Here is a 12,350-nt window from a genome sequence, read left to right as displayed (position 1 = left end):
AATAATTTGACGAATTTTCCAAAATTTTGTCCTTCACATTTATCAAATTCAGGAATAATTTGACACCTTTTCCAAAATATCGTCCTTTACATTTATCAAATTCCCGAATAATTTGACACCTTTTCCAAAATATCGTCCTTCACATTTATCAAATTCCCAAATAATTTGACACCTTTTCCAAAATATCGTCCTTCACATTTATCAAATTCTCGAATAATTTGACACCTTTTCCAAAATATCGTCCTTCACATTTATCAAATTCTCGAATAATTTGACACCTTTTCCAAAATATCGTCCTTCACATTTATCAAATTCCCGAATAATTTGACACCTTTTCCAAAATATTGACCTTCACATTTATCAAATTCCCATATAATTCGACACATTTTCCAAAATATCGTCCTTCACATTTGTCAAATTCCCAAATAATTTGACATCCTTTCCAAAATATCGTCCTTCACATTTATCAAATTTCCAAAAGATCTTACGGCATTTCCCAAAATTTCAAAGATTTCCCCAAAACATTTGTTTTTCTCGCATTATATTTCAGTCCTTTTATCAGAAATGAACGGTTTCCGTAAGCTTAAAAAATTCCATAGCTATAACTCCGGCGCGAGTACGTCAATTTTTCACAGTCGCTCCCGGCTTATTTTGCGAGATTGAGTGCAGAATGCGTTGAGCGGATAGCGTTCGTAATGGCGGTAAGTGCATGGATTTTAAAATTTTCCAAAAAATGTTTTCACCAATTTGCGGCGGCCAAATAATTTTTTAACTATTTTTTTCGGACTCCTCAGGGTCCAATTAATTAGAAACCATTGTTAGTTGGGTGGGTCACTTAAAGTGCAATCCTACCGCGTTTCCCCTCAGTTTAATATACATTCTTACCAGGTAAGGCTTATATTAACGTTGTTTTTCTTTCACAGTTACTCACACTGTTCTGTTTTGGGGGTTAAAAAAGAGAAAAAGCTTCAACTTTTTTTAAGAGCTTTCTTTTATATAGATACTCTTTTTAATAATCAATAAAAATACATTAAAGCCTTTAAAGGAGGAACCGTTACCGTAACAAAGGAATTCAATTTCACTACAAAGTACAATTGCCAAAAAAGGGAACGTCTAGCAGACAGCTTATTTACTTTTCCCTAACCGCCGTCAATCAGTCTGGGAAATAAGGATATTTTTTAAATTAGTCCTTGGGAGTACAGGGTGGGAAATAAGGATTTTTTTAAAACTGGACATTGGGCTTGACACCCCCTGGCTTGAAATAAATAAGAGATTGTCTATTCTCACCCCCGGGTGGAAATAGCCTACGCTCTATTCTCACCCCCCCCCGGGTGGAAATAGCACTCCCGCGTGACGCCATGCGGCCGAGAGTATTTTGGTCATTCCTTGATTGAGAGCAGTCTGGGAAATAAGGATAATTTTTAAACTAGTCCTTGGGAGTTGGGACCAGTGTAGTAGTATATTTTTTAATAACATTAATTAATCTTACTCAAGAAAAACCCAAAAAGAGAAATAAATCAATTTTGTATTTTCTTATTTATCATATCTAATAAAATAAATATCCTAATACCCTTTTAATTATTAACCGAAGAAAATTGCACATTCCGATTAATCTAATTGATTTTGGTCGCTAAGCAAGCAGTGTTTTAAACAACCCTGGGCCCCTGACCCAGAGATTTTCTGACCTATTTGTGTATCCCTCCCACTGGACCCTGGTATAGCTATGAAGATAACAATGAGCAAAGATATGGATGATATGATGTTGATTGATATACACTGGGTCATTACTCTATTGGCATCATAAAAAAAAGTGTTTTCAACTCTCTGCCAACAGAACAGTGAAACATCCCATAACTTTATATGTATAGTGTATATAAGGATATTTTTTGTATTCAAAAGTTCTCCCAACATGAACAGTTTCTATGGTTTAATATTAAAAGCAAGTTTTTACAGAAATGACATTAGTGTCCAAAATAATCCTAACGTGGTCTAAAGTTAAACTATGGTGTCCAAAAATAGCTAGGTTTTCTAGCGTTATTTAAATGTTTTGGAAACTTCTCGTAATAATTTCCATATAGTGCGTAATCTTTAAATGTATTTAAATGTTTTGGAAACTTCTCGTAATAATTTCCATATACGCGCCGAGGATTGAGAGGTTAACTAACACGCAGCGCCTCTAGCGGACTGAATTTAAAACTCTTGGCGGGAAGTTCGCGAATGGTAGATTGGCAGTTTAAAAATGGGGAACGCTACAATTATAAAATACGTCGCATTTTTAGCATTAGAAGGTTTACAAAATTATTTTAGGGATTCTAATCGTCGAAAAGTTTCAAATCTAACGTAAGAGATGTTTGTAAACCAAACGAAGTTAATACCGAAGGGAAACTCCTGTAACTAAGCAAGTTTATGATATTACCATCTATGTAAGTGTTCAAATTAAATAAATATGTTTATATTGCAAGTTAATTAAATTAAGTGCTTCCATTTTTGAGGTTAACTGTACCTATTTACATCTCGTAGGCGTTGTGTACATTTAATTTGGGTGTTGGGATTACATAAGATAATGGCTAAAAACTTACTTTTTCTCTTTAAGCGCGTTAATTCATTCTTTTCTTTTAATACAATGAATTCTAGCAGCCAAGCTATTTTCACCCTACCGCAGCCCTTACCACAATTCTTAGTCACGTGGTAGGGTGGATATAGCCTCTACGCTATTTTCACCTAGGGTAGGAATAGGCTTCCGCCTATTTCTACCCGGGGGGTGAGAATAGTGACACTCAATGACACTTCTGTCTGCATATACATAGTCCCACCAGGGAGGAGGAATGTTGTAAAGGAGTGGTCTACGCACGTTGTAAAAAGAGAGAGAATTCTCGCAGATTCCGGGTTAGAGCTCTGAGACCTAACCGAGGCTCTTTTTTTTTCAGGCGCATGCGCGATTTTTTTCTCCGGACCGTCGGCCGCTAAAATTTACTCTCGCGTGAGTCGCGACGGCGCGAGTCGTTAGGCCATGAACGAAATAGTGAACAATCCAGGACATGCCTTTACCGAAAAAACCCGTCCACTATGTGTAACAAGCGACTACTAGTTCCCCCTGTTGAGACAAATTCGGGCTAGCGGAACTACGTCATTTTAGGGACAGAATTAAAGGTCACGTGAGAGGGTGGCTATCTAAGGCGGCATACACGAAATAGAGAATGCGGTTTATGTAAACAGAGAGAATTGAGGTAAGACTTAAATACCGGCTATCACTGTTACAATTTGGATACACAAAGTACATATTCTTAGCCAATTTACTTAAATAACGACCAAATTTCACAATTTTAAGAAATGAGAGCCAGAGATACGTTTTACGACATCAGACTTCAAAATGTAATATATATTATACTTTACTTGTTTACCCGCAGATGGCGTTAGCAAAACCGGAAATAACCGCTTAATTTGTCCCCAATTCTTTTTTTTGTCTCAAACTTCTATCCCCTCCTCCTATCTTTCCACCGCCTTCTTGTTACAACTAGTGGATGCCTCGGTTTGTACGTACAAAGGTGCGGCTGTTAAGTCCTGGATTGTTCACTATTTCGTTCATGCCACTACTCAGTGGAGTAGGTCAGGACATGAACGAAATAGTGAACAATCCAGGACTTAACAGCCGCACCTTTGTACGTACAAACCGAGGCATCCACTAGTTGTAACAAGAAGGGGGTGGAAAGACAGGAGGAGGGGATAGAAGTTTGAGACAAAAAAAGAATTGGGGACAAATTAAGCGGTTATTTCCGGTTTTGCTAACGCCATCTGCGGGTAAACAAGTAAAGTATAATATATTACATTTTGAAGTCTGATGTCGTAAAACGTATCTCTGGCTCTCATTTCTTAAAATTGTGAAATTTGGTCGTTATTTAAGTAAATTGGCTAAGAATATGTACTTTGTGTATCCAAATTGTAACAGTGATAGCTGGTATTTAAGTCTTACCTCAATTCTCTCTGTTTACATAAACCGCATTCTCTATTTCGTGTATGCCGCCTTAGATAGCCACCCTCTCACGTGACCTTTAATTCTGTCCCTAAAATGACGTAGTTCCGCTAGCCCAAATTTGTCTCAAAAGGGGGAACTAGTAGTCGCTTGTTACACATAGTGGACGGGTTTTTTCGGTAAAGGCATGTCCTGGATTGTTCACTATTTCGTTCATGGTCAGGATTAGGAAGTAGTAAAAATGTAGATACCCACTACCTCAATAAAGATATTTGTTAATCGTTAATACTGACCCTCATTTAAGGCATAAGTAACGAGAAAGTTATATAAACAAAGTAGACAGAAGAGCATAACAAAACATGGTGTCAGAACGCGGACTTTTTGCTGCCGTACCCTGTTCCTGCTAAGCCTTGCCTGCCTTTCTTTGTTGGGATCTTTCGCTGCTCTTTGTGTCCGCCCTTTCTTTCTCTCTCTCGTCCCGGACATGTCTTTACACATCCCGCCTCCGACACCCGTCTCTCTTTCGGATGGGCAAGCTGTCGAAAAATGGAAATTTTTCCGCGCTCAATGGGCTAACTATGAAATAGCCACTGGTCTGGATAAAAAGGATGAAGCCATTCGCATCGCCTCTGTTCTCTCTCTCATGGGTGATGAATGTTTCAAAATTTATCAGAATCTTCCGCTAACTACAGCACAAAAAGGACAGCTTAAGGAAATCTTAGATGCTCTCGATGTCTACTTTGAACCTCTCTCTAATGTAATCTATGACCGAATGATCTTCAATTCGACCACTCAAGAACCTCATGAAACTATTGATCAGTATGTCAATAGACTCCGGCATCTCTCTCGGTCTTGCAACTACAAAACTTTTGAAGATGAACTTATCCGCGATCGAATTGTCGTTGGAAACAAAGATCCAAGTACTCGCGCACAATTGGTCAAAGATCAAAAACTGACACTAGCCTCTGCTATCGACATTTGTCGTACAAATGAGTTAGCTGAGCGACAATTTACAACTCCTGGAGAATCAGCCTCTGCACAAGTTCATCGGGTAGAGAATAAGTCCTATCACACTTCAAGAAAAAAGGTACCACCAGTCAAGAAACAACAAGAAATGCTGTCACGTCCTTGCAACTACTGCGCTTTGATACACGCTCGTGATAAGAATCAATGTCCTGCTAATGGAAAGATTTGCAATGTCTGCGGTAAGCCAAATCATTTTGCAACTGTTTGCCGTCAACCAAATCGAGGCACACCTTCAACTAAAAACAAGGCGCAAAGCTATAAAAAACGTAAACCTCCACAAGTAAATCAAACCAGTTACTCCGAGGAAGTTGAAGCTACAGACTCGGATGGCACTCCTCAGGCTGATGAGATGGATGAAGTTTACGCCCTTGAACAAGTGAACATCATTCCTGCGATAAATTGCCGTGGTCAACAATGGTTTGTCACGTTAAAGGTTTCTGGCCAAAATAGCGATTCAGACCTAATATGTCAACTGGATAATGGATCAACGTGTAACTGTCTACGTGAAGCTGACTTCAAACGGCTACCATCAGACCAGAAGACATTCAGAAAGGTCAAAACTTCACTCAGATGCTATGATGGCTCACTCATGACATCTACGGGAATCGCCACTGTTAGATGCCTCTGCAACAATAAGCCATATGACATTGAGTTTCAAGTGGTAAAAGGACCGAAACCATCATTGCTATCAGGCTCTACCTGTATCCAACTTGGCTTAATTACCATGCATGTTCCTGCTGCTGATGTTCATGCAATCACCACCCCAAGACAATCAGTTCCCAGTACTCTCACTAAAGAGCGAATTTTAACTGACTATACTGATGTTTTTGAAGGGTTGGGTCGCCTTCCTGGGGAATGTCATCTTGTCCTTAATAAAGATGTTACACCAGTCCAGCACCGTCCTCGTAACGTACCAATTGCATTACAAGAACCATTAAAACAAAGGCTAACTGAACTGGAACAAGTAGGAGTCATAGCGAAAGTCACCGAACCTACGGAATGGATTTCCAGCATGGTATTAGTAAAGAAACCTACTAAGCAAGTAGACCCTAAACAGCCGTTAGAAGCACAACATCTACCAGTCAAGCCCAAGGATCTAAGAATATGTATCGATCCTAAAGATTTAAACAAGGCACTTGAAATACCAAAGTACCCACTTCCTACCATTGAAGATATACTTCCGAAACTCAACAACGCGAAATTCTTCACAATCTTGGATGCTAAAGAAGGGTTTTGGCAAGTCAAATTAGATCACGATAGCAGTATGTTGACGACTTTTTGGACCCCTTTTGGTCGTTACCGTTGGTTAAGAATGCCTTTCGGAATTGCCACTGCACCCGAGGAGTACCAGCGCCGCCAACATGAAGCTTTTGAGGGGCTTGAAGGAGTAGCAGTCATCGCAGATGATGACGTTGTTTTTGGTTGTGGAACCACTATGGCTGAAGCTATTGCAGATCACGACAGGAAACTGATCAAAGTGTTGGATCGAGCTCGCCAGATAAATATGAAATTCAACAAAGAGAAAATGCGTCTTCGGCTGACTGAAATACCGTATATTGGTCATATCTTATCCGCTGAAGGAGTCTCACCTGACCCTAAAAAGGTGCAAGCTGTTGTCGATATGCCAACCCCGACCAATGTACAACAACTACAAAGTTTTATCGGGTTCACGACCTACTTAGCGAAATTCTTGCCGCATCTCTCGGAAAGTCTCGAGCCGATGAGAAGACTTATCCATAAAGGTGTTCCATGGGTTTGGTCAACAGACCAACAACAAGCGTTTGAGACCATTAAAAAACTCGTCACTTGTGTTCCGGTCCTGCGATATTATGACGTACACAAACCAGTCACTCTCCAATGTGACGCAAGTGATGTGGGTCTCGGAGCTACTTTACTTCAGGAGGGCAAACCCGTTGCTTTTGCCTCCCGAGCGCTGACCCCCACAGAACAGAGATACGCTCAAATTGAGAAAGAATGCCTCGCAATTGTTTTTGGATGCGGGCGTTTTCATCAATATCTTGGAGGTCGCGACAAAATCACTGTGGAAACAGATCATAAACCCCTGGAAACCATTTGGAAAAAACCCTTACTCAACGCACCGAAACGACTTCAGTGCATGCTGCTCAAACTGCAAAATTATAATTTGGATGTCACATACATAAAAGGCTCACAGATGTTTGTGGCTGACTGCTTATCTCGTAATTTTGTGGCACATCTCCCGAATGCCCACGAAGCACATGAAGATCGTCCCATGTACCAACTCACCTCGGAGACCAGTCACCAAACTTTGTTGGAAACAATAGACCATTCTACCTATTTACGCGTCTCGGATCGCAGACTGGCAAAGATTAAAGTCGGCACTGACACGGACTCGTCCTTGCAAGCCGTCATCCACATGGTGAAGCGCGGCTGGCCTCCACATAGATCAGCCACGCCTAGTAACGTTCGTCCCTTTTGGACATATCGAGATGAACTCACAGTGGACAACGGAGTTCTTTATAAGGGTCAACGGTTTGTTATCCCCACAAGCATGCGAGAAGACATCTTAAAAATTCTCCATACAAGCCATTTAGGCATACAAGCGTGTTTACGGAAGGCTCGAGATGTAGTCTTCTGGCCTGGAATCTCCGAAGATATAAAGAATACCGTCGGACAATGTCATGCTTGTAATGAATATCAAAAATTCCAAACAAGAGAACCAATGATATCGGTGCCTCTTCCCTCTCTCCCTTGGCAGAAAATCGCCATGGATCTTTTCACCATGGAAGCCAATAAGAAAAAGTATTTGATTATGGTTGATTTTTATTCTGACTATTGGGAAATGGATCTGATGCCAACTACTACTGCTGCCGCTGTCGTTTGGAATTCCGGAAACCGTTATTACAGACAACGGACCACCTTTTCAAAGCTTTGAATTTCGCGAGTTTGCTGATTTATGAGGATTCACCCACTTAACATCGTCTCCCTACCATCCTCAAGGCAACGGCAAAGCAGAGTCTGCCGTTAAAATAGCCAAAACTATTATTAAAGAAACTTGACAAATCGAAGGATGATCTCTATCTTGCTCTATTGGAGTGGCGTAACACCCCAACTGACGCTGTCAAAGCAAGTCCAGTACAGAGACTCATGTCTCGACGAACAAGGACCACACTGCCAGTTAACCAGAGTCTCCTGACACCAAAAGTCATTAAGAATGTCAAGACTACGCTAGAACAGAAACGAGATCACTGTAAAGAGGGATATGATCAACATGCAAAATCTTTGTGTGAACTAAGGCCCGCAGAGCCCGTTTGGGTCAAAGTTTATCCACACGAAACCAAGTCGACGTGGACTATGGGTTTTGTCCATGAAAAACTCGATAATCGCTCGTACGTTGTGGACATCAAAGGAAGTCTTTATCGCCGCAATAGAATCGATCTGCGACCTGCAAATCGTTCTTTTAGCAAACCAATGCCTTTGGCTGGACCAGCACCTCGCATCATACCTGGAGCTGCGTTCGCCCATGATCACAACCAACGCACACCCGACCACACGACTCAACCACCGTCTCCCCACACTCAAACGGATACGAGAATACCGGAGAGACCTCCTATCTGTCGAGATACGGAGAGGTCAACCACAGAATCAGATAATGGATCTGTTACACCCGATCTCATCACCACCGACAACCAGAACCAAATCTCACGATCTCCGTCTGCACTTTCAACACTAAGACAATCCAGATCTGGCCGTATGTTAAAGAAACCATCCTATCTGAAAGACTATGCTACAAATTAAAATTGTAGTTAAGGTTAATTAACTATAACTATATTTAGTGAGAAGCTATTTAATGAGAAGCTATTTTTTATTGTTACAGTAATAGTGATATTTTGTACTTGTATTAATTGTCGTTTAAACAAACGGGATGTTCCAATATCTGATATTTAACAAAACTGAACTGAACCGAACTAGACATCTCTATCTATAAGACTAGAGAGAGAGCAACAGGACTAACCACTACTCAGTGGAGTAGGTCAGGATTAGGAAGTAGTAAAAATGTAGAGATACCCACTACCTCAATAAAGATATTTGTTAATCGTTAATACTGACCCTCATTTAAGGCATAAGTAACGAGAAAGTTATATAAACAAAGTAGACAGAAGAGCATAACAAAACACGATTCTCAGAAGAGAGTGGAAATAAAACATTAAACCTTTGTTGATTGTTTGTTAGGTTTTTCTCAATCCGGCAAGAATCTTCCCATTTGGTCCTTTTTTATTAAATTTTCAATGCATTTCCCCATTGGGTTATCTTTTTCTCAATTCGGCATGAATCTTCCCATTTGAACCCATTTTCAAGCTTACATTGGTGGAGGACTTCTTTATGGAGTTCACGGGGAAGTAAATCGCGAGCGCGATTACTAAACACGTGAGTCCCCTTAAAAATGTATTCAACCCGCTGGGCTTTTGTTTTCGAATTTAATTAATTTTAAGGGGTCATCCGTAAATGATCCTTATCATAACTTTTAAACGGTGGCCTGGATGACAAAATGCCATAGAACATTTTCGACTTAAAATCGCTCATAGAACCCGCAGTAGTTCGGTTATACCACCATTTTAGAATCACCCTGTATAATAGCGATTTCCACTGACTGCTCGCGGAGCGCTCCCATGGAGCCATATAAATGGGAGAAGTAGTTCTCGGCTTCGTTAAAGACTGTTTTTGCTAAATCAGGGTCTCCTATATTTATTGCTCCATGGGAGCGCTCCGAGAGCAGTAAGTGGAATTCGCTATAAGAAACCTCCCTACGGGAGGGAAGTATACAAGACGCCATAGGCATAACGTTATAACACGCGAGACATCCTCGAACCGCCAAATACCATATTCAGACACTATTGCTCATGGACAAGGTACGGTAGATCCTAGTCGGACCTTTGATATGGTCGTTGGAAAGGGAAAGAGGAAAAAGCGCTTCAAACTAGTGTAGTCTGCTTAGCCGTCTGTCGTAAAGAAATAGAAGATTCCTGATTTTGCTAATAAATATTCACATACGGTTATTTCGAAACGAAAATCTAGTTTGTTGTGAAGCCAAGAAGAAGAAAATTATGAATACAAAACAAAATTTCGATATAGATAATAACACCATGGATGAAGGATGCGCGTGAAAAACATTCGACGCTCTACAGGATGTGCAACTCCCTATATTAAAAAGTAGACAAGTCGATACTAGCGCCGCCTGGCTACCAGCGCTGGAAACCGTCGCGGGAAAAATAAAAAATACTGGACATAAGAAAAAAAATCACTGTTTTGCTTCTAGCAGACGACGCTAAGGAAAAAAATCAACGGTAGCGCGTGTTTTTTTCTCGTGTCCAGTATTTTTCATTTTTCCCACGAGGGTTTCCAGCGCTGATAGCCAGGCGGCGCTAGTATCGACTTGTCTACTTTTTAGTATAGGGAGTTGCACATCCTGTTGAGCGTTGAATGTTGTTCACTCGCATCCTTCATCCATGATAACACCATTTTAAAATCTATCTATGTATAGTGTTAGTCACATACCTTGGCAAGGTAAGGGTTTAATTCAAATTTTATGCAAAGACCTATGAAAATCCTATAATCGAGTCACTGCCTGTTTATTAACGATTGATTATCATCAAAATCTAAAAATGCTGCATGAATTATTTTACTGGAAAAGTTTAAAATTACTATGAGTCTGTGAAATGGACTTAACTTAAGCAGCCGACGCAATCGCGAGATCAGAGAATGTATTCCTACGCTCTACGCGGCGCGGCCCTATTTTTTAAACTTTGTTTACGGCCGTATAAGTGCGCGGGGACATTCGCGGTACGAGGATGTATCGGGAAAAATTCGCCTTTGTATACTTTCCTCCCGAAGGGAGGTTTCTTATATTACTTTTGGTAGTAGCTACTAATCGGCCTCGGGTAGATCTCTCTCTCCAGACCGCTAAATGGAGACCTCTCCGTAATACCTTTGGCCACTCCTCAACATTCCTCCTCCCTGGTCCCACCGATCACACTTGAGGCGTTTTTCACCATTGTATGATCAAATTACTAAAACGATTACAAGCATATTCGCACTAATTAAATTCCGTGGGGTTTTTCACCACTGTGTCACCACTGTGAATAAATTGATGTCTGATAAAATTATTCTTCTGCGTGCTTGCATAGTCACACTGATCACATTTGAAGGGTTTTCCACCACTGTGAATGCGTTGATGTCTGGTCAAACTAATCTTCTGTGTACATTTATAGTCACAACGAGTACATTTCAAGGGTTTTTCGCCGCTATGAATGCGTTGATGCACGATCAAATTACCCTTCTGCGTGCATGAAAAGTCACATTGATCACATTTGAAGGGTTTATCTTCACTGTGAATGCGTTGATGCGCGATCAAATTACCCTTCTGCGTGCTTGAAAAGTCACATTGATCACATTTGAAGGGTTTATCTTCACTGTGAATGCGTTGATGCACGATCAAATTACCCTTCTGCGTGCTTGAAAAGTCACATTGATCACATTTGAAGGGTTTATCACCACTGTGAATGCGTTGATGCGCGATCAAATCACCCTTCCGCGTGCTTGCAAAGTCACACTGATTACATCTGAAGGATTTATCACCACTGTGAATGCGTTGATGCGCGATCAAATTACCCTTCTGCGTGCTTGAAAAGTCACACTGATCACATACGAAGGGTTTATCACCACTGTGAATGCGTTGATGCACGATCAAATTACCCTTCTGCGTGCTTGAAAAGTCACACTGATCACATTTGAAGGGTTTTTCAACATTGTGAATGCGTTGATGCACGATCAAATCACCCTTCCGCGTGCTTGCAAAGTCACACTGATTACATCTGAAGGATTTATCACCACTGTGAATGCGTTGATGTGCGATCAAACTAATCTTCAGTGTACCTTTATAGTCACAACGAGTACATTTGAAGGGTTTTTCGCCGCTATGAATGCGTTGATGCACGATCAAATTACCCTTCCTCGTGCTTGCAAAGTCACACTGATTACATCTGAAAGGTTTTTCACCACTGTGAACAAGTTGATGTCTGATCAAATTTCTCTTATACTTGTGTGCATAGTCACACTGATCACATTTGTGTTTTTTTTCGTTACTCTTTCTAACGTGACGTTGCAGATCCCTTTTATATTCAGTAGAACACGTTACCCGAAGTTCCTTCTTGAATTTACCTATATAAAAGAAATATAAAAACGACATAACTTATAATTAAGTATCAATAATACAGTAACATTTAAGCGAACTTAAAAGAAAAAAACGTAATGCTGAGGCCTCTACGAAAACTCAGTGTTAAAGAAAAGAAACAGTGCTGATGAGTGAACGAGCATA

Source organism: Phalangium opilio, unplaced genomic scaffold (genome assembly GCF_054372755.1).
Source record: "Phalangium opilio isolate 3A_F unplaced genomic scaffold, DU_Popi_V2 ptg000209l_1, whole genome shotgun sequence".
In the NCBI taxonomy this organism is placed as follows: Eukaryota; Metazoa; Arthropoda; class Arachnida; order Opiliones; family Phalangiidae; genus Phalangium; species Phalangium opilio.
The sequence above is the reverse complement of the archived record's forward strand: the minus strand, read 5'-3'. Positions refer to the sequence as shown.